We start from the raw sequence: 27,733 nt of genomic DNA on the forward strand, positions 1-27,733 counted from the left end.
GTTTCGAACTCCTGACCTCAAGTGATCCACCTGCCTTGGCCTCCCAAAGTGCTGGGATTACAGGTGTGAGCTACCGTGCCTGGCCTGCTTTTTAAAAATAGAGATGAAATCTCACTATGTCACCCAGATTGGTCTTGAGCTCCTGGCCTCAGACAGTCCTCCTGCCGTGGCCTCCCAAACCGCTGGGATTACAGATGTAAGCCATCATGCCTGGCCATGTATTTGCTTTTGAGTAAGTGTAGGTGGGCAGAAAATCAACCCCTGTCCAAACCTTAGCTTAGTTTTTGCTTCTAGTATATGCTCAGGACTCCCTCTTGTTGAATTTAATGTAACTGTCCCGCAGTGGCTCATGTCTGTAATCCCAGCACTTTGGAGGCCAAGGCAAGCAAGTTACTTGAGGTCAAGAATTTGAGACCATCCTAGCCAACATGGTGAAACTCTGTCTCTACTAAAAATACAAAAATGGTGGCGGGCACCTGTAATCCCAGCTACTTGGGAGGCTGAGGCAGGAGAATTGCTTGAACCTAGGAGGCGGAGGTTGCAGTGAGCCGAGATTGCACCACGGTACTCTTGCCTGGGTGACAGAGTGAGACTCTGTCTCAAAAAGAAAGACAAAACTGTCCCACCTGGGAGTCTCAGGTTAAGAAAATAAGCATATCCTGGTTAAACATTTTAAAAAATTGTCTATTGAAGTGTGTAGATGTGAATGGAACTTAGATGATGTCTAGGAATATCATTAATTAGAGTCAGCCCAAAAGCAGAACTGTGCAGTAGTTTACTGCCCAATCTCTACTGCTTTGTATATGACGCCAGCTTTCCTAGCTTTCCTGAGCTGTCAGAGCCCTTCTTTCAACACACCAGATGTAACATAGAATGATTGTTATGTGGGTGTTCCAGATAAACAACCCCTTTTCTCAACCATCCCTAACAATGTTATTGACTCTTTTTTGGTGAGGTAAATATAGACTTTCTTGCTTAAAATTCTTAATTAAAAAAATCAAAATTATCTTTGTATATATTTTAAAAACCAAATAGTTTTGTGAGATTCAAATATGAAACAAATGAAGTTTGTACTCTGCCTTTTTTTTTTTTTTTGAGACAGAGTCTTGCTCTGTGGCTCAGACTGGAGTGCAGTGGCATGATCCTGGCTCACTGCAGCCTCCACCTCTGGGGTTCAAGTAGTTCTCTTGCCTCAGCCTCCCAAGTAGCTGGGATTACAGGTATGCGCCACCACACTCAGCTAATTGTTTTGTATTTTTTAGTAGAGATGGGGTTTCACCGTGTTGGCCAGGCTGGTTTCAAACTCCTGACTTCAAGTGATCTGCCTGCCTTGACCTCCCAACGTGTATACTCTGCCTTTCGTCACTCTTTCAAATCTACTAGCTATTGTCATTTTAGTATTTATTTCAACTATTTCAAAATATCATACTTCTTATTTATTTTTTATTTTGAGATGGAGTCTCTCTGTGACACTCAGGCTGGAGTGCAGTGGTGCAATCTCAGCTCACTGCAACCTCCACCTCCTGGGTTCAAGCGATTCTCCTGTCTCAGCCTCCTGAGTAGCTGGGATTACAGGTACACGCCACCATGCCCGGTTAATTTTTCTATTTTTAGTAGAGATGGGGTTTCACCATATTGGCCAGTCTTGAACTCCTAACCTCAAGTGATCTGCCTGCCTCAGCCTCCCAAAGTGCTGGGATTACAGGTGTGAGCCACCACACCCCACCTCAAAATATCATACTTCTTGAAGTTTTTTTTCTCCCAGTTTTAGATTGATTGGTGCCATGAACTACAAAGTTGTTTTTTATTTTATTTTATTTTTTTGAGATGGAGTCTCGCTCTGTCGCCCAGGCTGGAGTGCAGTGGCATGATCTCGGCTCACTGTAGCCTCTGCCTCCCAGTTTCAAGCAATTCTCCTGCCTCAGCCTCCTGAGTAGCTTGAATTATGGGCACATGCCACCACGCCCAGCTAATTTTTGTATTTTTAGTAGAGACAGGGTTTCACTGTATTGTTCAAGCTGGTCTCGAGCTCCTGACCTTGTGCTCTCCCCACCTCTGCCTCCCAAAGTGCTGGAATTACAGGCGTGAGCCACTGCGCCCAGCCACGAACTATGAAGATTTAAACGGTGTTCATTTATTCAGCACATGTCTGGGTTATACAGGGGTGAGCACAATAGATGTGGTCTTTGCTGTCATGGAGCTAGTAGGAGAGAGAGATTTAAATAAAAATAAATGGATATACAACTTAAGTTGTAATATGAAAAAAAGCATGACATGTTATGACAAGGAAGTGACATATAAGCTAAAAAATACTTAGGGTAATACTGGAACAATAAACACGAAACAGAGGCTCTGAGATGAAAGCGCTGTTTTCTCCATAGTTAGAAATTGATTTAGATTTCTTAATTTTTTTCTCTTTAAAGAGCATTGTAGCTGGGCATGGTGGCTCATGCCTATACTCCCAACACTTTGGGAGGCTGAGGGTGGTGTATCGCTTGAGGCCAGGAGTTTAAGAGCAGCTTGGGTGAGACCCCATCTCACCAAAACCACAAAAATTAGGGCTGAAACAGAGGGGGATCAGTTGAACCTAGGAGGTCGAGGCTGCAGTGACCTGTGTGCCACTGCACGCCAGCCTGGGTAACAGAGCAAGACCCTGTCAAAAAAAAAAAAAAAAAAAAAAAAAAAAGAAGAATATTGAGATAAATATCTTTATGGTCATATAATTTGGAGAGATCAATAAAAGTAAGGCTCCTAATAGATTTTCCAAATTACATTCTTTTACAGCCATGTCAATTGTACTTATCCCATACATTTATTAATTCTTTCACTCAGCAAAGATTTATTAATTGTCTATTACATGCCAGACTGTGTTGAAGGTGCTGGGACAACACTGAACAAAACAAAGTCATTCTGTTTGTGGAATTTCCATTCTGGTAGGTAGGGAAGATAGATAATAAATATGTATCATGTTAGATGGTGATAGATGTTATGGTAGGGTGGTTGTTGTTGCTGTGGGTTGCTCTTTTATATATGACGGTCTGGGAAAGCCTCTTAAAGACCCAGTGACGTAGTGGTGTGAAGTTATCCATATGGGTATTTGAGGGAGGAACACTCCAAGCCAGTACAAATACTCTGTGGTACAGAATATGTTTCTTTCTTTTTCTTTTCTTCTTCTTTTTTTTTTTTTTTTGAGACGGAGTCTCTCTGTGTCGCCGAGGCTGGAGTGCAGTGTCGTGGTTTCGGCTCACTGCAGCCTCCGCCTCCCAGGTTCAAGCGATTCTCCTGCCTCAGCCTCCCTAGTAGCTGGGACTACAGGGATATGCCACCATGCCTGGGTACTTTTTGTATTTTTAGTAGAGATGGGGTTTTGCCATGTTGTCCAGGCTGGTCTTGAACCCCTGACCTCAAGTGATCCGCCTTCCTGGGCCTCCCAAAGTGCTGGGATTACAGGCGTGAGCCACCATGCCTGGCAGAATATGTTTCCTATATTTAAGAACAGCAAGGAGACAGTTTAGCTGGAGTTAGGAGAGCAAAGCAAAGAATAAGAGATTATGTCCAAGAGTTGGCAGTTGGCTAGGGCTTTGTTTTCGCCCTCGTAAGGACATCTAAAATTTCAAATATAGAGCAAAGTTGGACTTTTACAGTGAAATTACTTATACCTGCCATCTAGAGCAGCAGTCCCCAACCTTTTTGGCACCAGGGACCGGTTTTGTGGAAGACAGTTTTTCCACAGGGTGGGGATAGTTTCAGTATGATTCAAGCACAGTAAATTTATTGTTCACTTTATTTCTATTATAATTGCATTGTAATATATAATGAAATAATTGTACAACTCACCATAATGTAGAATCAGTGGGAGCCCTGAGCTTGCTTTCCCACAGCTAGATGGTCCCATCTGTGGATGATGGGAGACAGTGACAGATCATCAGACATTAGATTCTAATAAGGAGCACACAACCTAGACACTTCACATGCGCAGTTCACGTTAGGGTTCGCGCGCCTATGAGAATCTAATGCTGCTGCTGACCTGACAAGAGGCAGAGCTTAGGCAGTAATGTGCGCGATGGAGAGCAGCTGTAAATACAGATGAAGCTTCGCTTTTGCTTGCCTGCTTCTCACCTCCTGCTGTGAGGCCTGGTTCCTAACTAGTACCTGGTCCAGAGATTGAGGACCCGTCGACTAGAGTATACGCTTAAAATTTTACTATACTTTCTTTTTTTTTTTTAACCAGTTTTTTTTTTTAGGCAACCCTTAGAACCAGAAGGGGTTCATACAGCTGCCTACTGTACTTTGTCTCATATCCATCTTATTCATTGCATTTCAGAGGAAATGCAAACGTCAACATGCTTTCCCCTAACTACTTTTGCATGCATATAATTAACTAGAGTTCAATATTTGGTTAGTTTTTAAATTTTTTTAGACAGAGTCTTGCTCTATTGCCCAGGCTGGAGGGCAGTGGTGCGATCTTTGCTCACTGCAGCCTCTCCCTCATGGGTTCAGTCGATTCTCATGCCTCAGCCTCCTCAGTAGTTGGGATTATAGGCACATGCCACCATGCCTGGCAAATTTTTGTGATCTTTAAATTTTAGCTATTTTGGTAGGTGATACCTTGAGGATTCACTTAGCATTACCATTTCCCTGATGACTAATAATGTGGAGTACTTTTTCATGTTTCTTGGCCATTTGTATATATTTTAGCAATTATTTGTATAATTTTTTTGCCCATTAAAAAATTTAGTTGTAGGCTGGGTGCTGTGGCTCACGCCTGTAATCTCAGCACTTTGGGAGGCTGAGGCGGGCGGATCACGAGGCCAGGAGATCGAGACCAGCCTGGCTAACATGGTGAAACGCAGTCTCTACTAAAAATACAAAAAATACAAAAAAATTAGCTGGGCATGGTGACAGGCGCCTGTAGTTCCAGCTACTTGGGAGGCTGAAGCAGGAGAGTGGCGTGAACCCAGGAGGCGGAGCTTGCAGTGAGCCAAGATCGCGCCACTGCACTCCAGCCTGGGCAACAGAGTGAGACTCCGTCTCAAAAAAACAAAAACAAATAAACAAAAAAACTTAGTTGTAGAAGCCATTGGAGGATTTTTGAATAGAGGTAATATCACTTTTAAAAATAAGAAAGGTATGTGAGGAGCATATTTGGGTGGAAAGGTAGTGAGTTTGGTTTTAAATGTGTGAACTGTAGACTGTTGCTGGTCCATGAACTGGTGATAGTGAATCGTTTGTTATTGGCAGCAAAAAGGTAAAGTGCAGAAAATGAGAGTAAGCCTTTTGAAACCTATAGTATTTGCCAGTGCACACTATCCAAACATATGTGTATAGTTTACAGAAGTATCATTTGTGCCAACTTTTAGAAAAATCAAAAAATAATTGGTCTTTTATGACAAACGGTTTGAAAAACACTATCATCAAGATATCCAGTTGGAGAAGGAGTTTTTGATGAGTATGTTTAGACATGCAATCATGTACTATTTTATTTCACACAAATAACGTTTCTGTGATTATTAACATTCATTTTAGCGTTATACATTCTTTGTAGTCATGAGAATAAGATACAGAATTTTCAAGGAGGAGATTTGAATTGCAGGATGAGGAATTGGACTTATTCTTTCAGCCATAATAATTTGGACTCGTTGAGAATCTTTTGGTAACATACATTCCAAAAGCTGTCTGTAATACTGATTTTGTGGTTGCAGTGGGATGAATAGCAGGAGAAAAGGAAAGGTTATAAGGCTAGTTAGGAGTGAATTTCAACACTGTCTAAATGTGAGATGTTGAGAGCCTGAACTAAGTTTGTTGTTGTGAGAGGATTACCAAAAACCATGGTAAGTGGTTAGACATTTAGAAGAGAAGAAAGTTAAAGATGTTTCCAGGGTCTTGACATGGGACCGGTGCTTACTATGAAAGATGGCATCATTTTAGCAGAAATAGAATTTGATTATTAGACTTACACTATGTTAAAAATCATGTAAAGCAAAAATTGTATAGCATATTGTCTTATAAGTAGTAAAGGGTTCTCAAAGTTTCAGTGGTAAAAGTCTTCTGATATTTTCGCATACTTTTTGCTATCTGTTTAAATGGCAACTTAATTTTCTCTTCTTTTCTTTTCTTTTTGAGACATAGTCTTGCTCTGTCACCCAGGCTGGAGTGCAGTGGTGCAATCACGGCTTCAACCTCCTGGGCTCAAGCGATTCCCTCACCTCAGCCTCCCGCGTAGCTGGGACCACAGGCGTGCACCACCATGCCCAACTGATTTTTGTATATATATTTTTTTGTAGAGATGGGGTTTTGCCATGTTGCCCAGGCTGATCTTGAACTCTTGAGCTCAAGTGATCCTCCTGCCTTGGCCTCCCACAGTGCTGGGATTATAGGCATGAGCCACTGCGCCCAGCGTCTTATCTTCTTTCGAAATGCTTAATTTTTTCTAAAAAAAAATGGAGAATATATTTATTACATCACCTAAAATATGGCAGTTGTATTGTGTGAAACAGTATACAGTTGGCCTTGGGTATCCATGGATTCTGAATACGTGGATTCAGTCAATATGGATAGAAAATATTTGGGAAAAAAGTAAAAAATAATTCAACAATAAAAAATAACACAAATAAAAATGACAATATAGCTATTTACATAGCACATTGTATTAGGTATTGTAAATAATTTAGAGATGATTTAAAGTATATAGGAGGATGTGCATAGGTTTTATATGCATAGGTTATGTGCAGATACCATGCCATTTTATAAAAGTGACTTAAGCATTGGAGATTTTGGTGTCCACAGGGATTCTGGAACCAATCCCATGTGGATACACAGAGATGACTGTATTTTCTTTTCAAAAATTAGTATTTGTAGTGTTTTCTTGGAGCTGTGTATATGCAGTACTTCAATGACCTAACACTAGGTGTCGCTACCACATTGAGCTAAGAAAAGTGCAGCTGCTCCTTGAAAGGAAATTTTTGCCCTAAAGCTTTTTGTGTAGTTTTTATACACTAAAAGCTTTAGAGCAAACATGCAAGAGCATTCTTGAGGTAAATACCAATTAGTCTACTATTTATTAGAGTCTACTATTTATTAGAGGTTGGATGCCAACAGACCTTGCCATGTTAAGATTGTTAGCCAGGAAACAGTTTTTATGGGTTTCATTTGGGAATAATATAAAGTTAGTGATTTGGGTACACTGGCAAGCAGAGAGAGGTTGAATATGGATGGAGTCCAGTGAAAAAAATTGCCTTTGTGGAGAATAGGACCTTATTTTGTTCGGTGCATTCTCTTCTTCCTGGAAAGAGAAGTAATAGGTGGATCCTTAGACATCTGCAGTGGGAGGACATTGGTTGTTATGGATGAATAAAAGCAAAAATGAAGAGTAATACTGAAGTAACTTCTGGAATTTACCCATATTGGTGGATTAAAATATCTTTTCCTGCAGTATATTTCTTAAAGTATCACTCTAGAGAACTCTTGCATCTGAAACTTAATTTTTCCCTGTGTGCAAATAGTGGCGTGACTCTTGTTGATTTGACATAGGCAGTAGACATTACTGTGAGTTTGAAATTTATCATTGTAAGTTGGACTCTTTCTTACTTGAGATCTTTCTGATGATTTTCTACTCTAAAACAATATATTATTTGGACCTAAGCTGATTTATAATGCAATTTTTTTCTGATAAATGTTATTGAATATATATACAGTAAAATGCACAAATCTTAAGTGTACAGATTGAAAAAATATATATATATAACCTTCTAACCATCATCCTGGATTAAGATCTAGAACATTTCCAGTACCTCAAAAGAATCCCTCGTGCCACTTCCTTGGCAGTATTACCCTCTTTCCACCTCCAAGTAACATTATTCTGCTATTCTGACTTCTATCACCATAGATTCGTTTTTTCTATTCTTGAATGTCTAAAAAATATGGTCATAGATTTAAAAAGTATGCTTTTATATTCTGTCTTATCTCTTAACATTATGATGGTAAGATTTGTTTTTATGCTATTGTGTGTAACATTAATTTTGCTGTGTAGTATCTATCATATGAATACAATAACTTTTGAAAAATCCATTATATGACTGATAAGACATTTTTGTTGTTCCCAGTTTTTGAATATTATTAATAAAGTTGCTCTGAAAATTCTTATATATGGTAGTTTTTCGTGGACGTAAACAAAAAATGGTAATTTTTGGTGTACGTAAACACTCATTTGTCTTGGGTGTTGACCTAGGTGTAGATTTATTGTGTCATAGGATAAGTACATGTTTACCTTCGGTAGGTACTGCCAAATAGTTTTCAAAAGTGTTTTTGCCAACTTTGTACTCTCACCAGAAGTAGTTGGAAGTTCTGTTTGTCCTGCATTCTCAGCAGCACTTGGTATTGTCAGTCTTTTTGATTTTGGCCATTCTGTTGTGGATGTGTTGACATCTTCTGTGAGGTTTTAAAAATGCTTTTTAGGGGGCTGGGCGCGGTGGCTCACGCCTGTAATCCCAGCACTTTGGGAGGCCAAGGTGTTTAGATCACGATGTCAAGAGATCAAGACCATCCTGGCCAACATGGTGAAACCCCGTCTCTATTAAAAATACAAAAAGTAGCCAGGCATGGTGGTGGGCACCTGTAGTCCTAGCTATTCGGGAGGCTGAGGCAGGAGAATCACTTGAACCTGGGAGGTGGAGGTTGCAGTGAGCTGAGATTGTGCCACTGCACTCCAGCCTGGTGACAGAGCGAGACTCTGTCTCAAAAAAAAGAAATGCTTTTTAGGCTGGGCACAGTGGCTCATGCCTGTAATCCCCGCACTTTGGGAGGCTGAGGTGGGAGGATCCTTTGAGATTAGAAGTTTGAGACCACCCTGGGCAACATAATGAGACCCTGTCTCGACCAAAAATGTGGCATGTGCCTGTGGTTCCAGCAACTCAGGAGGTTGAAGGGAGAGGATCACTTGAGTCTGGGAGATCAAGGCTACGGTGAGCTATGATCATGTTACTGCCCTCCAGCCTGGGCAACACAGGACACAGCAAAACCCTATTTCAAAAAATGCTTTTTATTTTGCAATAAATTTCAAACTTCCAGAAAATGTTATAATGTATACAAGGTATTCCTGTTGCTCATTGTGGAGATTCACCAATTATGGATTTTGCCTTATTTGCTTTGTCATTCTCTCAGTCTCTGTATCTATGCATATATTTTCTGAACCATAATTTCCGTAAATTATTATTATTATTTTTGAGATGGAGTCTTGCTCTGTCGCCCAGGCTGGAGTGCAGTGGCGTGATCTCGCCCACTGCAACCTCTGCCTCCCGAGATCAAGCAATTCTCCTGCCTCAGCCTCCTGAGTAGCTGGGACTACAGGCATGCGCCACCACGCTGAGGTAATTTTTTGTATTTTTAGTAGAGACGGGGTTTTGGCATGTTGGCCAGGCTCTTCTCAAACTCTTGGCCTCAAGTGATCCAGCCGCCTTGGCCTCCCAAAGTGCTGGGATTACAGACATGAGCTATCATGCCTTGCCTGTTTTCATAAATTATTTAGTATAATTTCCTATGAATAAATATATAGCCATAGCACTGTCATCAAGCCCAGGACATTTAAATTTGATGCAGTAGTATTGTGGAAACTATTGTTCATATTCAAATTTCATCCATTGTCCCAATAGTCTACTTTATAGCTATTGTTACTTTTTCACTTTCTTTTTTTTTTTTTTTTGAGATGAAGTCTCGCTCTGTTGCCCAGGCTGGAGTGCAGTGGTGCGATCTCAGCTCATTGCAACCTCTGCCGCCCAGGTTCAAGTGATTCTCCTTCCTCAGCCTTCTGAGTAGCTAGGACTACAGGCACCCGCCACCATGCCTGGTCAATTTTTTTTTTGTATTTTTAGTAGAGACGGGGTTTCCCCGTATTGGCCAGGCTGGTCTTGAACTCCTGATCTTGTGATCCACCTGCCTCGGCCTCCCAAAGTGCTGAGATTACAGGCATGAGCCACTGTGCCCGGCCTACTTTTTTACTTTCTTGAAATTTTCTTTTGATGAAAAATATCTGGTTCAGATTTTTTATCTTTTACTCTATTATTATTTTTGTATCTTTGTTTACTCTAAGGACATGAAAATATTCTTCTAGGCTGGGTGTGGTGGCTCATGCCTGTAATCCCAGCACTTTGAGAGGCCAAGGCAGGCGGGCCCCTTGAGGTCAGGAGTTCAAGACTAGCCTGGCCAACATGGTGAAACCATTCGCTACTGAAAATACAAAAATTGGCTGGGCATGATGGTGTGTGCCTGTAATCCCAGCTACTTGGGTAGCTTAGACATGGGAATTGCTTGAACCCAGGAGGCACAGGTTGCAGTGAGCTGAGATCACGCCACTGCACTCCAGCTTGGGTGACAGAGTGAGACTCTGTCTCAAAAAAAAGGCCGGATGCGGTGGCTCACGCCCGTAATCCCAGCACTTTGGGAGGCCGAGGCGGTCTTATCACCTGAGGTCAGGAGTTCGAGACCATCTTGGCCAACACGGTGAAACCCTGTCTCTACTAAAAATACAAAAATTCGCCGGGCGTGGTGGAATGCGCCTGTAAGCCCAGCTACTTGGGAGGCTGAGGCAGGAGAATCACTTGAACCCAGGAGTCGGAGGTTGCAGTGAGCCAAGATTGCCACTGCACTCCAGCCTGGCGACAGAGTGAGATTTTGTTTAAAAAAAAAAAATTCATTTTCTTTTAGTGGGTTTTTGTTTTTACCTTTAGGTTTAATATTCATTAAAAAAAAAAACAACTTTGTATGTGTGTGATATGAGATGGGGTCAGGGTTATTTCTTTTTTGTTTCCTTTCCTTTTTTTAGAGACAGAGTCTCATTCTGTTGCCCAGGCTGGAGTGCAGTGGTGCCATTATAGCTCACTGCAGCCTCCAAGTCCTGGGCTCAGGTGATCTTCCTGCCTCAGACTCCTGAGCAGCTAGTACTATAAGCATGTGCCACCATGCCCGGCTACTTAAAAAAATTTTTTTTGTAGAGAGGGGCTCTCATTATGTTACACAGGCTGGCCTTGAACTCCTGGCCCAAAGCAGTCCATCTGCCTAAGCCTTATTTCTTATTTATCTCTATTTTTAGAATAATGATACTCAATTGATTCAGCACCATTTCCTGAAAAGACCATTATTTACCCAATTAATTGGAATAATACCATAGATGTGTGGGTAATTCTTATACTCTATTTTTTCATTGGTTTAATTGTCTGCTTTTGAATTCTAAATATGCTAGAAACTCAATCTGAGAAAGTCCCAAAATAAACTTCACAATTTCTTGCTCTTTGCTTTAAATCTGTTTTATTTCCATTCTAGCCCTTCCTGCTAACATCTATATTTTTATTAGAATAGTACCATAATTTTTCCATTCAGCCACACTGAAATGTTCAGGTCTATGTCAAGTATTATGAGATACAAATAAACTAAGACTGAGCACTGTCTTGAGGAGATGATTTCCTACTTGGGGGAAATGTCACTAAATATTTGCAGTCTGTGTCAGTGGTTACCAACCAGGAGTGATTTTGTTCTCCAAGGGGCCATTTGGCTATTTTTTTTCATTGTCATGTTTGGGGATTGCTACTGGCATGTGGTAGGTAGAAGCCAGAGATACTGCCACACATCCTGTAATATACAGGACAGCCTCCTCGAACAAAGAATTGTTCAGTCCAAAACATCAGTAGTGCTGAGGTTGAAAAACCTTGATCTGTGTGATCAGTATTAGGATAGAGGTATGAATACAGTGCTGTAGAGCCCCCAAAGAATGACAGGATGCCTGGGGGAGGGTTTTTTTTTCTTTTTTTGTTTTTTATTCCAGGATCAGACCTGAGGGAGTTTTGTTGTTGTTGTTGTTGTTGTTGTTTTTGAGACGGAGTTTCGCTCTTGTTGCCCAGCCTGGAGTGCAATGGCGCGATCTCGGCTCACTGCAGCCTCCACCTCCCGAGTTCAAGTGATTCTCCGGCCTCAGCCTCCCAAGTAGCTGGGATTACAGGCCTGCACCACCACACTTGGCTAATTTTGTATTTTTAGTGGAGACAGGGTTTCTCCATGTTGGTCAGGCTGGTCTTGATCTCCTGACCTCAGGTGATCTGCCCGCCTTGGCCTCCCAAAGTGCTGGGAATACAGGCGTGAGCCACTGTGCCCGGCCAGAGGGAGGAGGTTTTTTTTGAGACAGAGTCTCACTCTGTCGCCCAGGCTGGAGTGCAGTGGCGCGATCTTGGCTCACTGCAAGCCCCGCCTCCCGGGTTCATGCCATTCTCCTGCCTCAGCCTCCCGAGTAGCAGGGACTACAGATGCCCGCCACCACGCCCAGCTAATTTTTTGTATTTTTAGTAGACACAGGGTTTCACCATGTTAGCCAGGATGGTCTCGATCTCCTGACCTCGTGATCTGCCTGCCTCGGCCTCCCAGAGTGCTGGGATTACAGGCGTGAGCCACTGCTACTGGCCAAGAGGGAGGAGTTTTAACACTTGTGCTGCTTAGTAAAATTTCGTAGAATATGAAAAAAAAAATAGTTATAACTGGAATATTCAGAATGCACCATACATTATTTTAGGCATATTGCACATATTTTTTATTATCCTGTCAATTTTACTGGTTAGTGTTAGTCTTATTTTACACTTGAAAAAATTAAGGGTTATATTTAACTAGGTCAAGTTCTTTAACAGATATCTTTTAAAAAACAGCCTTTTTAAAAAATTTTTATTTATTTATTTTTTAAACATATCACTGTATTTTCTCTCAGGTAATTTTTCTGTGGCTTCAACATTTTCTCTTCAAAATTAAAAGAAAAATATCCCAAAGTTTAGAACTGGATCACTTGGCCCTTTCTCTTCTTATCTCCTCCTGGTTCAAAATGCTTACATCTCTGAATGGCCAGCATCCTCTTGGGTCTGCAGTTAGGCTCAACACTTTCTGGCCTTAGCACAGTCTTCTTTGTGGTCTTAGCCTTCTTCAGGAAAATTGGCTTTGTCTGCCCACCATAGCCACTCTTCTTCCAATCATAGCGCCTCTTTCCCTGGGCATACAAGGAATCCTTGCTCTTATACTGTGTCACTTTGTGAGGCTGATGCTTGCCACACTCCTTACAGAAGGTTCTTCGGGTTTTTAGGTACGTTGACCATCTTTGCAGCAGGGCTGTTCTGTTTATGTAAAGAAAACAAGAAATGGCATCTGAGACTCTCGCCTCGCACAGCTCTCGCCTGACAGGAAAGGAAAAAAAAAAAACAGACTTTATTTTTAAGGGCAGTTTTAGGTTCACAGCAAAATTGAGTAGAAAGTATACTGAGGTCCCATATACCTCCTGCCTCCATATTGTACACAACCTCCCCAACTGTCAACACCCCCAAGCACCACAGTGGTAAAATTGTTACAATCCATGAACATACATTGATACGTTATTGTCACCCACAGTCCATAGCTTACAGTAGGATTCATTTTTGGTGGTATGCTTTTTTCCTTTTTTTTTTTTTTTTGACACAGGGTCTTGCTCTGTTGGCCATGCTGGAGTACAATGGTGCGATCTCGGCTCACTATAGCCTCTGCCTTCTAGGCTCGAGTGATCCTCCCACCTCAGCCTCCTGGGTAGCTGGGACTACAGGTGCGTGCCACCATGCCTGGCTAATTTTTCTATTTTTTTGTAGAGTTGGGGTTTCGCCATGTTACCCAGGCTGGTCTGGAACTCCTGACGTCAAGTGATCTGCCCACCTCGGCCTCCCAAAGTTCTGGGATTACAGGTGTGAGCCACCATACCCGGCCTGGTTTTTGGTGGTATACTTTCTATGTGTTTTGACAGATAATATCCACTATTGTAATATCACACAGAATACTCTCACTGCCCTACACATCCTCTGTTCTCTATCTATTCATCCCTCCCTCCCTGATAAGCCCTGGGCGCCATTGATCTTTTTACCATGTCCGTTCTTTTGCCTTTTCCATGTAGTTGGAATCACCACATGGTAGGTAGCCATTTCAGATTGGTTTCTTTGACTTAGTAATATGCGTTTAAGGTTCTTTCATGTCTTTTCATGACTTGATAGCTTATTCAGATGCTGAATAATATTTCATTGTATGGAATACCACAATTTGTTTATGACAGATATCTTTTTATTTTTATTTTATTTTATTTTTGAGACGGAGTCTCACTTTGTCACCTAGGCTAGAGCACAGTGGGGTGATCTTGGCTCACTGCAACCTCCACCTCCTGGGTTCAAGTGATTCTTCTGCCTCAGCCTCCCAAGTAGCTGGGATTACAGGTGCCCGCCACCACGCCCAGCTACTTTTTGTACTTTTAGTAGAGACAGGGTTTCACCATGTTGGTCAGGCTGGTCTCGGACTCCTGACCTCAAGCAGTCTTCCGCCTCAGCTTCCCGAAGTGCTGGGATTACAGGCATGAGCCACCACACCTGATAATATCTTTTTAAAAATAAAGATAATATACATACTAAGAAATGCACAAATCTCAGGTCTATATTTTGATGATTTTTACTTGTGTATATGTGTGTGTATATATGTGTGTTTATATATGTCTGTATGCATGCTTGTGTGTATACATACACAAGTACATGAAACCACCATTGGGGAGAAAATGTAGAACATTTTTGTACTCATAAAATTTTCCAGTCAATATTTCTCCTCCTTCCAGGATAAGATAATCACTATTCTGACCCCATATTAGTTTTGCATGCATTGAACTTTGTATAAATAGAGGCACACAGTATGTACTCTTTTGCATCTGTTCTCTTTTGCTAAATATATTTTTTAGATTCGTCTGTGTTGTTGCTATATCATGGTAGTTTGCATTTTTTTGTTTTTATTATTGTGTTTTATTTCACTATTTAAATACACCATAATCTGTTTAGTTATTTTCTTTTTGATGGGCTTTGTGTTTCTGGCCTTTGCCTATAATGAATAAAGTGTGAACATTCTTGTAGATATATGGACTCTTTTTTTTTTTTTTTTAAGATACCTAGTGAGATTGCTTAGTCACAGGGTAGGTGGCATATATTTAACTATTAGAAATTGTGGCCCCCCCCCCCAAAACAAAAAGAAATTGCCCAGGGGTTTTCCAAATAGGCTGTATTGTTGTATATTTCCATTTGCAGTATTTGGGAGTTACAGTTGTTCCACTTACTGCTTACATTGATGTTGTCAGTCATTAAAAAAAATCATCTTGTTAATCTTACAAGTTAATATGATAGCTATTTTATGGAAAAAACTTTTAGGCTTCTATTTAATATAAACAGTTTCTCCTTGGTTAATTATCTATTGCAAATCTATCTTCTTTAATCAATGGGTTAAATCAAGATAGGTTTACAATACCATTAAAATGTAACAAATTCAGTCTTAAAAGTGGAAAGAGGCGATGAACCAAAATTGGTTTATCTGTTGCACTGCTTTCTCTCTTCACTTTTCAATTGAACACCTATCAGCTTGTAATAAAATAATAAAGAGAATCCAGTTTGTGTGTCTGAGTGATTATGAAGTGTTTATGACAGCCGCTAGGCCGACACTCTCTATAATGGTGTTACATTGACTTCTGAACACCTTCTCGTCTGCCTCCAGGCGTGTGTGTCAGTGTAGTCTGAGTGGTTTTACATTAACATCTACCCTGAGTAAGATCTTTTGACTACCAAAGTGTTAGTTGCAAATGGAAGATACCATTAAGGCGGCTTCAAAGGACTGGAATGATATTTGGATTGGTGCATGCTGAAGTAATGGCTAGAGTTTGAAGTGTAATGTCTAAATCAGTGTTGCATAACTGAAGGAACATTTGAGTTCAAACCGCTTTTCTTTGATCTTCCTTTAGAAAATCAGGCTGAAGGGGAAAGGTTAAAGTTGCCTTAAAACACTCCTTTCTATGTGTGCAAAAATCTGGAAGTATGAAAATATGATTACAAGTTCCAATCATTATTTGTGTTCTGTGGTTTTTATATTGTTCTTGAAATTTACTTCCTGCCTGCCTGAAGTTTTGTAATATGAATTTAGTGTCAAGACCAAAATACAGACCGGATTGCTGTTTTCTTTATGTGGTCAGCAAATATCTGTTCTATAAGTTGTTGTCCTCACAAATATGCCTTTTAGGCGATTTTTGTGGCTTGCATTTTTTTTCTTGATGGTATACACAGTAGGTTACAGAGATACTGACACTCTGATATTAACTGAATCGTTTGTGGTTAGGCAGGCAAAAAACAAAACAAAACAAAAAACTTGTTCCCCTCTTCCTCCTAATTTTAGGAGCTTTCAAAAGGACTACTCTTTACTATTAGGAAAACTTTCCTCAAACTATGCTATCTTAAGTTTTTAAAATTGTGGAGGCAGAGCTGTAAAAAATAAAATAATACACTAACAGTGACTTGTTAGAGAAAAAGAGGTCTGAGTTTAAGAACTATTTTGAATATAGTGTATTTATAGGAGATTCTGATGCCTCTTTGGGCTGGTTATTTTTGGCAGCCTTTTTCTTTGTTTCCTTATCTATAAAATGAAAATTTTATATTATCAAATTGGCCTACAGGGTGATTTGAGGGAGAGACTCTCAGCTTTCAGTAGAGCTGGCTCTGTAGTTACTTTGGCCACTCACGTAGCTAGGTGAGTTCTTTTTGTTGCTTCTTAACTGAATTCCTTAGTATAAGATGATACCTACCATGCCTCCCACATTCTCCTTTACGTTTTTACAATTTCTCCCTAATTAAAAGTAAATTATTGTTATTAATTTTTAAGTTAAAAAAACTATAATGAATCAATCTTCTTTTTAAGGAACTTCATTCCTTCCAGTTGTATCTGTATGATTAGTACATGTGAAATAATAAGCAAATTGATAACTATACATGTGTTTGTTTGCTTGTTTGTTTATTTATTTATTGAGACAAAGTCTTGCTCTGTCGCCCAGGCTGGAGTGCAGTGGCATAATCTTTGCTCACTGCAACCTCTGCCTCCCAGTTCAAGCAATTCTCATGCCTCAGCCTCTTGAGTAGCTGGTATTACAGGTGTACGCCATCACACCCAGCTAATTTTTGTATTTTTAGTAGAGATGGGGTTTTGCCATGTTGGCCAGGCTGGTCTCAAACTTCTGACCTCAGGTGATCTGCCCATCTCGCCCTCCCAAAGTGCTGGGATTACAGGCATGAGCCACCGCTCCTGGCCTTAGTGTGTATATTTAAATGGGTTACGTGAGGTGTTTTTGTTGCTTTAGGAACTGAATTCCTTAGTAGAAGACTTTCTTTCTCTAATCTCTATATTTTTACCTTTTATCCTTGATTTTTTTTCCTTCCTATTGTGGAAGATTAACATTTATTTGTGGGATTTTAACATTTTCTATATATGTTTAAATTAATAGGCTTTATTTATTTGAGTAGTTTTAGGTTTACAGAAAAATTGAAGTGAAAATACAGAGACCTCTCATGTATCCGCTTATCACCCTCCTATTTTTTTTTTTTTTTTTTTTTTTTGAGGCAGAGTCTGGCTTTGTCGCCCAGGCTGGAGTGCAGTGGCACGATCTTGGCTCACTGCAACCACCGCCTTCCAGGTTCAAGCAATTCTCCCGCCTCAGCCTCCCAAGTAGCTGGGATTATAGGTGCTTGCTACCACGCCCCGCTACTTTTTGTATTTTTAGTAGAGATGGGGTTTCGCCATGTTTTCCAGGCTGGTCTCAAACTCTAACCTCAGGTGATCTGCCAGCCTCGGCCTCCCAAAGTGCTGGGATTATAGGTGTGAGCCACTGTGCCTGGCCAGCCCTCCTATTTTCAACTATTAACATTTGCATTAGTGTAGTACATTTAGTACAATTGATGAGCTTATATTGACACATTGTTAATAACTAAAGTCCTTAGATTAACTTTTTCTCCCCAATAGGATTTTATTGGTGTTACTTTTTAGCTTTTTAAACTACTGATCTTTTTAACTACTGATCTTCATTTGTGTCCATATGGTTAGTACATGTGAAACAATTAGCAAAGATTGGTAACTCTACATTTATGTGTTTAAATGGGCTATTTTTAGATCACTGGTAGCAAGGAAAACAAGTTGCAAGTAAAAACATATAAATAGATAAAAGAGAGAGTGGAGACTGGCTTGATCTTGGATGGGATTATGAAGACTAGTGTGATAAAACCTGCTACATAGACGAGATGCTGCTTACCACCTTGGTAATAGTTCTTTTCTCCAAGGCTGTAAATCATAGGAAGTAATGTATTAGTGAGTTCAAGAACTGGGCTGGGTGTTGTGGCTCACATCTGTAATCCCAGCACTTTGGGAGGCTGAGGCGGGCAGATCACAAGGTCAAGAGATCAAGACCATCCTGGCCAGCACGGTGAAACCCCAAGTCTACTAAAAATACAAAAATTAGCTGGGCGTGGTGGTGCATGCCTGTAATCCCAGCTACTCAGGAGGCTGAGGCAGGAGAATTGCTTGAACCTGGGTGGTGGAGGTTGCAGTGAGCCAAGATCGTACCATTGCACTCCAGCCTGGCGACAGAGCAAGACATCATCTCAAAAATAAATAAATAAATAAATAAAAAAGACCTGAGCACTGAGCTGTACCAAAATGTATTCTTCAATATGGTATTTTAACAAATTTCTACGTGTTAAATATTAATAGCATGCTTTGAGATCAGGAGAGCAAAGGTATATTATGCTAAATAACTTTAAGGTAGAATAGTGAGACCAATATAGACTGAATCATTCATTCATGAATTTATTCATTCAACAAGCATCTCTTTGAATTAACTATCATTTATTGAGTGCCAATTATTATATGCTATCAAATATACAATTATACATTTATATATATATACAAATATACAATTTATATATTGTTGCCTGGTAAAAAAAAATATGTTATTAACCTTATTTTAAAACCAAACTCAGATTCAGTAAATTTATATAGCTACAAACATAGTCCATTTTCTTTTCTACTGAACTGTTAGAATCATTGATTTTGTTGATTTGTAAAATTTGTAACAGACGATCTGGTGTATTTTTCATATTTTGCATTGTTGTGATAGGACATGATTTTTGGAATAAGACCAAGATGTCCGGGGTCTCAGGTATTGGCTGCTCTTGCTCCCTGTCTTCCCAGGTGAAATTAGAGCAGTTACTAATTCAGAAGGTATGAAAGGTATTTTTCATACCTTTCATATGAAAAATATGAAGGTATGAAAGGTCATTTACCTTTGACATGAAAGGTATTTTTGACAGAAAGGCAAAATGCACTCGAGATAAACACAAGGCATTCTTCTACTATGATCTTTTATGTCTAGTGGCCAATTTTAAATACTGGATGTTTGGTTGGGTGTGGTAGCTGACGTCTATAACCCTAGCACTTTAAGAGGCTGAGGTGAGATGATTGCTTGAGCCCAGGAGTTTGAGACCAGCCTGGGCAACTTTGTGAGACCCCCATCTCTACAAAAAAATTTTAAAAAAGTTAGCTGGGCATGGTGGCATGTACCCATGGTCCCAGCTACTTGGGAGGCTGAGGTGGGAGAAATGCTTGAGCCCAGGAAGTTGAGGCTGTAGTGAGCATTGATCACACCACTGCACTCCAGCCTGAGTGACAGATCCAGACCCTGTCTCAAAAAAAATCAGATTGTTTTCTTATTGTTGAGTTTTAAAAGTTCTTTGTGTATTTTAGGTAACAGTACTTTATCAGATGTGTCTTTTGCAAGTGTTTTCTCAGTTTATGGCTTGGCTTATTCTCTTGACAATGTCTTTTGGAGTGTAGAAGTTTTAAATTTTAACCAAGTCTAGCTTATTTTTTTCTTACACGGATGGTGCTTTTGGTGTATCAAAAAAGTCATTGCTATACCCAGTATCATCTAGATTTTCTCCTGTTATTTATTTAGTTTGAGAGACAAAGTCTTGCTCTAATCCCCAGGCTAGAGTTTTGCTCTACTACCCAGGCTTCTATTACCCAGTAATGCGATCCTAGCTTACTACAGCTTTAAACTCTGGGCTCAAGTGATCCTCCTGCTTCAGCTTCTTGAGTAGCTAGGGCCACAGATGCACACTACCACACCCAGTTAATTTTTAGATTTTTAGTAGAGATGGAGTCTTGCTATGTTGCTCAGGCTGGTCTTGAACTCTTGGCCTCAAGCAGTCCTCCCACTTCAGCCTCCCAAAGTGCTGGGATTACAGGTGTGAACCACTGTGCCCAGACTCCTATATTATTTTTTGAGTTTCAGACTTTGGTGTTTCACATTTAGGTCTGTAATCCATTTGGAGTTAATTTTTATGAAGTGTGTAAGGTCTGTATCAATATTCATTTTATTGCATGTGGATGTCCAGTTTTTTCAGCACTATTTGTTGAAAAGACTATCTTGGCTCCATTGTATTATCTGTGCTATTATGTCAAAGATCAGTTGACTGTATTTATGTGGGTCTGTGAACTCTTTGTTCTGCCCCATTGATCTAATTATCTAGTCTTTCACCAATACTACACTTCTGGTTACTGTAGCTTTAAAGTAAGTCTTGAAATCAGATAGCATCAGTGTTCTGACTTTGCTTTCTCCTTTATATTTAGTTTGCCATTCTGAATTTTTTACCTCTCCGTAGAAACTTTAGAATTGATTTGTCAATAGCTACAGAATAACTTGCTTTGATTTTGATTTGGATTACATTGAATGTGTACATTAAGTTGGAAAGAACTGACATCTTGACAATATTGAGTCTTCCTATCCATGAATATGGAATGTCTCTTCATTTATTTAGTTCTTTTTTGATATGTTTCATCAGTTTTATAGTTTTCCTCATATAGATTGCGTATGTATTTTATTAGATTTATACCTAAGTATTTCATTTTTGGTGGCACTAATGTACATGGTAATGTATTTTTAAATTTCAAATTCCACTTGTTTAATGCTTGTATATAAGAAAGTGACTTTTGCATATTAACCTTGTATCCTGCAACCTTGCTGTAATTGCTTATCAGTTCCAGTTTTTTGTTGAATCATTTGCATTTTTTACATAGATGATCATGTCTTCTGTGAACAAAGCCAGTTTTATTTCTTTCCCGTTTTTATACCTTTTATTTCCTTTTCTTGTCTTACTGTATTAGCTAGGGTCATGTTAAAAAACCTGGTGAGAGGGGACATCCTTACCTTGTTCCTGATCTTAGTGGAACTGCTTCGAGTTTCTCATCATTCAGTATGATTTTTTATTTTATTTTATTTATTATTTTATTTTATTTTATTTTTGAGACAGGGTCTCACTCTGTCACCCAGGCTTGAGTGCAGTGGCGCGATCTCAGCTCACTACAACCCCTGCTTTCTGGGCTCAGGTGATCCTCCCAACTCAGCCTCCTGAGTAGCTGGGACCACGGGTGCATGTCACCATGCAGCACTAATTTTTGTGGTTTTTATAGAGACAGGGTTTCGCCATGTTGCCTAGGCTTGTCTCAAACTCCTGGGCTCAAGCGATCCACTCATCTCTACTTCCTAAAGTGCTGGGATTACAGGTTAAGTGATGTTAGCTGGACTTTTTTTGTAGATGTTCTTCAATCAGGTTGCGGAAGTTTCCTTCTATTCCTAGTTTCTGAGGAGTTTTTTTCTTTTCTTTCATAAATAGGTGTTGGATTTTGTCATATGCTTTTTCTGCATCTGTTATTTGACCATGTGATTTTTACCATGTAGCTTATTGGTGTGATGGCTTATGTTAAGTGAGCCATTAAGTGAATGTAAGTGAGCTATTACTTAAGTGAGCCATTCAACATTTTTTGAATGTTGAACCAGCTTTGCATACTTGGTGTGAATTCCACTTGGTTCTTTATTTTATTTTCAGAGACAGGGTCTCACTTCGTCACCCAGGCTGGAGCGCAGTGGTGCAATCATAGCTCACTGTTAACGTCAAACTCCTGGACTCAAGTGATCCTCCTGCCTTGGCCTCCCAAAGTGCTTGGATTACAGGTGTGAGCCACTGTGCCCAGCCTATAATTCTTCTTATACATTGTTGGGTTTGATTTGCTAGCATTTTGTTGAGGATTTTCACATCTGTGTTCATGAGAGATATTGATCTGTGGTTTTCTTGTAATGTCTTTTTTTTTTGTTTCTTACAGGCGCATGCCGCCATGCCCAGCTAATTTTTGTATTTTTAGTAGAGACGGTGTTTTTCCATGTTGGCCAGGCTGGTCTCGAACTCCTGGCTTCAAGTGATCCACCCACCTCAGCCTCCCAAAGTGCTGGGATGACAGGAGTGAGCCACCACACACAGCCTAACGTCTTTTTTGTGGTTCTGGTGTTAGAGTAATACTGGCCTCCTAAAATGATGATTTAGGAAGCATTCTCTATGCTTCTGTCTTCCAAAGAGAATGATAAAGAATTGGTATTATTTCTTTCTTAAATGTATGGTAGAATTCACCAGTGAATTCATCTGGTCCTGGGTGCTTTCTATTTTGGAAGGTTATTAATTACTGAGTCAATTTCTTTAATAGGTGTAGACCTATTCAGGTTGTCTATTTATTGTTGTGTGAGTTTTGGCAGATTGTGTCTTTCAAGGGGTTGGTCCATTTCATCTAGGTTATCAAACTTGTGGGCATAGAGTTGTTCGTAATGTTCCTTTATTATCCTTTTAATGTCCATGGGATCTTTAGTGATCTCCCCTCTTTTCCTTCCCTCCCTCCCTCCCTCCTTTCCTTCCTTCCTTCCTTCCTTCCTTCTTTCCTTCCTTCCTTCCTATTTTTGAGACCAAGTCTTGCTCTGTTGCCAAGGCTGGAGTGCAATGGCGCGATCTTGTCTCACTGCAACCGCTGCCTCCAAGGTTCAAGCGGTTCTCTTGCCTCAGACTCCTGAGTAGCTGGGATTACAGGCACGCACCACCACGCCTGGCTAATTTTTGTATTTTTAGTAAAGACAGGGTTTCACCACGTTGGCCAGGCTGGTCTTGAACTCCTGACCTCAGATGATTCACCTGCCTTGGCCTCTCAAAATGTTGGGATTACAGGCATGAGCCACTGAACCCAGCCTCCCCCCTTTCATTTCTAATATTAGTAGTATGTGCCTTCTCTGTTTCTTTTTCAATTAGCTTGGCTAGAGGCTTAATTTTATTCATCGTTTCAAAGAACCAGCTTTTGGTTTCATTGACCTTCTCTATTGATTTTCTGTTTTCAATTTCATTGATTTCTGCTCTATTTTATATTATTTATTTTCTTCCACTTACTTTGGATTCAATTTGCTCTTCTTTTTCTAGTTTTTTTTTTAAGGTGGAAGGTTACATTTTTAATTTTAGATCTTTCTTGTTTTATAATATATTCAGTCAGTGCTACAGATTTCCCTCTATGCACTGCTTTCACTGCATTTCACAAATTTTCTTAAGTTGTGTTTTCATTTTCATTGGTTAAACATGTTTGAACATTTCTCTGGAGCTTTCTTCTTTGACCTGTGTGCTATTTAGAATTATGTTGTTTAATCTTCAAATATTTGGTTATTTTCCAGCTTTCTATTTCTACTTTAATAATGTAATTTCTACTTTAATAATTCTATTGTGGTCATTGAATGATTTCTGTTCTTTTATTTTTTATTTATTTTATTATATTTAATTTTTTGAGACGGAGTCTCACTCTTGTTGCCCGGGTTGGAGTGCAGTGGTGCAATCTTGGCTCACTACAACCCCTGCCTCTTCAGTTCAAGTGATTCTCCTGCCTCAGCCTCCCGAGTAGCTGGGATTACAGGCATGCACCACCACACCCGGCTACTTTTTGCATTTTTAGTAGAGATGGGGTTTCACTATGTTGCTATTATTTTGAACAAACTATTATCTGTAAAAAAATTCGTAAGAAAAATAAGTTTTGGGTCGGGCGCAGTGGCTCATGCCTATAATCCCAGCACTTTGGAAGGCCGAGGCAGGTGGATCACCTGAGGTCAGGAGATCGAGACCAGCCTGGTCAATGTGGTGAAACCCTGTCTCTACTAAAACTACGAAAATTAGCCAGGTGTAGTGGCAGGCACCTGTAATACCTTCTACTTGGGAGGCTGAGGCAGGAGAATCGCTTGAATTCGGGAGGCAGAGGTTGCAGTGAGCTGAGATCACGCCATTGTACTCCAGCCTGGGTGACAAGAGCAAAACTCTGTCTGAAAAAAAGAGGAAAGAAAAATAAATTTTATTTCACCTTCACTTATTCTTCTCTGTTGTTTTTCTTTCCTTATGTAAATCTGAGTTTCTGACCTATATTGCTACCTTTTTCTCTGCAGAACTTCTTTTAACATTTCTTGCCAGGCAGGTCTACCAGCAACAAATTCTCTCGGTTCCTGTTTGTCCGAGAAAGTTTTTGTCTCTTGTTTTTGAAGGATGAGTTTTCAGGATACAGAATTAGAGGTTGCTGTTTTTGTTTTGTTTTTTTTTTCACACAACACTCTAAGTGCTTCACTCTCTTCTTGCTTGCATCGTTTATGAGGAAAAGGCAATGTAATTCTTATCCTTGCTCTTCTACAAGTAGGTAATATTTCCTTTGGCTTCTTTCAAGATTTTTTCTTTATCTTTGATATGTTTGAAATTTGAAAATGGTATGCCTTGGTGTAGGGTTTTTTGGGGCATTTATCCCGCATGCTGTTCTCTGAGCTTACCAGTTCTGATTCTGGTTCTGATGCTTGTTGAGTCTCTTCAGATTGTATTGTTTGCCTTTTAGTATGTTTTCTAATTTTTTGTTAAAAGGAAGATATGGTCCATGTGTGGTGGCTCACACCTGTAATCCCAGCAGTTTGGGAGAGTGAGGCTGGTGGATCACTGAGGCCAGGAGTTCAAGACTAGCCTGGGCAATATGATGAAACCTCGTCTCTACAAAAACATACAAAAAAATTCAGCTGAGCATGGTGGTGGGCACCTGTAGTCCCAGCTACTTGAGAGGTTGAGGTGGGAGAATCACTTGAGCCCAGGGGGTCCGAGGCAGCAATGAGCCGAGATCATGCTACTACACTCCAGCCTGGGTGACAGAGTGAGACCCTGTCTCAAAAAAAAAAAAAAAAAGAAAAAAGAAAAAAAAGGAGGATATGCTGTATTGGGTAAAAGGAACTATGGTAAATGGGACGTTAGTAATTGAGTGGCGATGTGTGGGGAGGGAAACCATTCTACAGTCCTGTGGGTAAGTTTTAGTCCTTTGTTTCTCATTATTTTTTTGAGTGTGTGTGGTGTGTTTTTTAACATCCTCAAGTGAGACAGGAAGGTAAGAGGAGATTGGATTTGGGTATTTACCTTTTCCCAGGTAGGTTAAGCTCTGATATAACCCCAGCAAGTTAGGCTCTCATAAAGTAGTTTCTGTCGAGGCCAGGCTTTGTTAAGAACAGAATGATCTAGTCTGGCATATTTCAAGATGGTTCCATTTTCACACCCACTGCCAGAGGCGCGAGGAGATTTTTATTCAGTATTGGCTGTTAGAGCCTGGTGGAGGTAAAACACATCAGTGTGAGAGCCCCCAGGTCTGGGTTCCCCTGGAATTTTTACTTTTTACAATTTTTAATTTTTACATTTTACAATGTCTTGTCCACATTGAGCCTCTAGAAATTTGTGAATCACAGTTTAGGTGTTCCTACCTTGGTACTGATTCCTGAGAAGGTTCTTGCTTGTGGATTTCTGCCCTGGTAAATTGTGATTCTCTGTATCTGCCTGTTTGTCTCTCCAATTTTTGGGGCAGCAGTTTGCTCTATGACGTCATTTTTCTGACAGATGTAAGAAGAGCTATTCAGGTTTTTACTTGTGGTCAGATCTAAGTGAAGTCTTCTGAGCTCCATGTGTTGGCCTGGAAACTGAAAGTCTGAATTTTTACAAATCAGTGTATTTTAGCTTTGAAGGACATTGTGTTGCTAGAACCTAATGATTGCACCTTAGTTTGAGGGAAGGATTGGTCATTATTGTATTCGGAATTAAGATACGAATTTAATTATGTACAAAAAAACTCTACTTATTCCAAGAGCTGCTTAATTGAGTCCTTGAATCTCATTAATATTCTGTACTATCATACCTATCTATGGTCCTTCAGGACAAAAGTCTTACATCATCTGCCCTCATGGAGGGCCATTATAATAAAGACTAATTATTTATATATTTACTTTGGGGCAGCATTACATATCCATTGGAGACTGATTTATGCATTTCAGTTACCATGCATCTATTGATTTAAATCCATAATTTTTGGACACCTACCAGAATGGCTGACACTAAATATTGGCTAGGATGTGGAGCAGATAGAACTCTTTTTTTTTTTTTTTTTTTTTTTTTTTTGAGACAGAGTCTCGCTCTGTCACCCAGGCTGGAGTGCAGTGGCACGATCTCGGCTCACTGCAAGCTCCGCCTCCCAGGTTCACGCCATTCTCCTGCCTCAGCCTCCCGAGTAGCTGGGACTACAGGCGCCCGCCACCGCGCCCGGCTAATTTTTTGTATTTTTAGTAGAGACGGGGTTTCACCGTGTTAGCCAGGGTGGTCTTGATCTCCTGACTCGTGATCCGCCTGCCTCGGCCTCCCAAAGTGCTGGGATTACAGGCGTGAGCCACCGCGCCCGGCCGCAGATAGAACTCTTGTACGTTGCTGGTGGAAGTGTAAATTGGTAGAATCACATTGGAAAATTAAATCTACAAAAGATACACATGTGCCTGCCCTAATATACAGAAGTAGTTACTCTACTAGATGTATATCCAAGAGAAATACATATACATGTTTACTAAAAGGCATTTGTGAGAATGTTTATATCAATATTCTTTATTATGTTGTTTTCAAAATGGTAAAACAGTGATCTCATACAACTATATAAGGGACAGATATCCTGCATTTTTTTTAACTCATTGATTAGGGATTTGGGATGTTATTATAGCTGGTTCCAAGGAGAAGGTGAATATCGCAGAGAAGCAATTAGGAATACTAAAATAAATTTTCTAATAGATACAAGCTTGGTTAATATTCTGTTGGCACTAAAATGTACTGTTTGGAATAGTCTTTTCTACAGAGTGGAATTCACTTGTATCTCTACCAGACAAAATTCATTTGCATTTCTGTGCACAAGAATCAATTGCATCACTATCAGTTTTTGACAGCTTGGAGTATTGTACAGTAGTAGCCCAGTCAAAGACAAAGTGTGGATCCCCTATAGAATCAGATAACCCCAAAGGGTCTGCTAGAGAGAGCTCTTGGTAATCCATAGAAAAAACACAGAACACAAAGTAATCTATTCAGCATTTCAAAATCTTTCGCAATTTTCCTTGACATCTTTTTTTTTTTTTTTTTTTTTTGAGACTGAGCCTTGCTCTGTTGCCTAGGCTGGTGCAATCTCAGCTCACTGCAATGGTGCAGTGGTGCAATGGTGCAATCTCAGCTCACTGCAACTTCCGCCTCCTGGGTTCAAGCAATCTTCGCACCTCAGCCTCCCGAGTAGCTGGGACTTCAGGTGTGTGCCACCATGCCCAGCTAATTTTTGTATTTTTGGTAGAGACGGCTTTTCACCATGTTGGCCAGGCTGGTCTCGAACTCATGACCTCAAGTGATCCACTTACCTTGGCCTCCCAAAGTGCTGGGATTATAGGCATGAGCTACTGTGCCTGGCCTCCTTGACATCTTAAGAGCTAAAAACTGAAGTAAAAAAGTAAAAACAACTCAGAGGTCCATGAACAGTAGTACAATGGATAAAATTGTAATATTTTCGGCCAAGCACGGTGGCTCACGCCTGTAATCCCAGCACTTTGGGAGGCCGAGGCGGGCAGATCACAATGTCAGGAGATTGAGACCATCCTGGCTAACACAGTGAAACCCCGTCTCTACTAAAAATACAAAAA

The 27,733-nt window shown here is 40.2% G+C and overlaps 1 protein-coding gene and 1 pseudogene across 18 annotated transcripts in view; one reads left to right on the plus strand and one right to left on the minus strand.

Moving 5' to 3' along the window:
• Positions 1–27,733, plus strand: part of BCAS3 (BCAS3 microtubule associated cell migration factor) — a 703,320-nt gene that overhangs the window by 38,294 nt on the left and 637,293 nt on the right. The gene's annotated exons all lie outside the window — the stretch shown is intronic.
• On the minus strand, positions 12,743–13,118 carry LOC129017070 (large ribosomal subunit protein eL42-like; annotated as a pseudogene).

The sequence above is a fragment of the Pongo pygmaeus genome, chromosome 19, assembly GCF_028885625.2.
Source record: "Pongo pygmaeus isolate AG05252 chromosome 19, NHGRI_mPonPyg2-v2.0_pri, whole genome shotgun sequence".
NCBI classification, from domain to species: domain Eukaryota; kingdom Metazoa; phylum Chordata; class Mammalia; order Primates; family Hominidae; genus Pongo; species Pongo pygmaeus.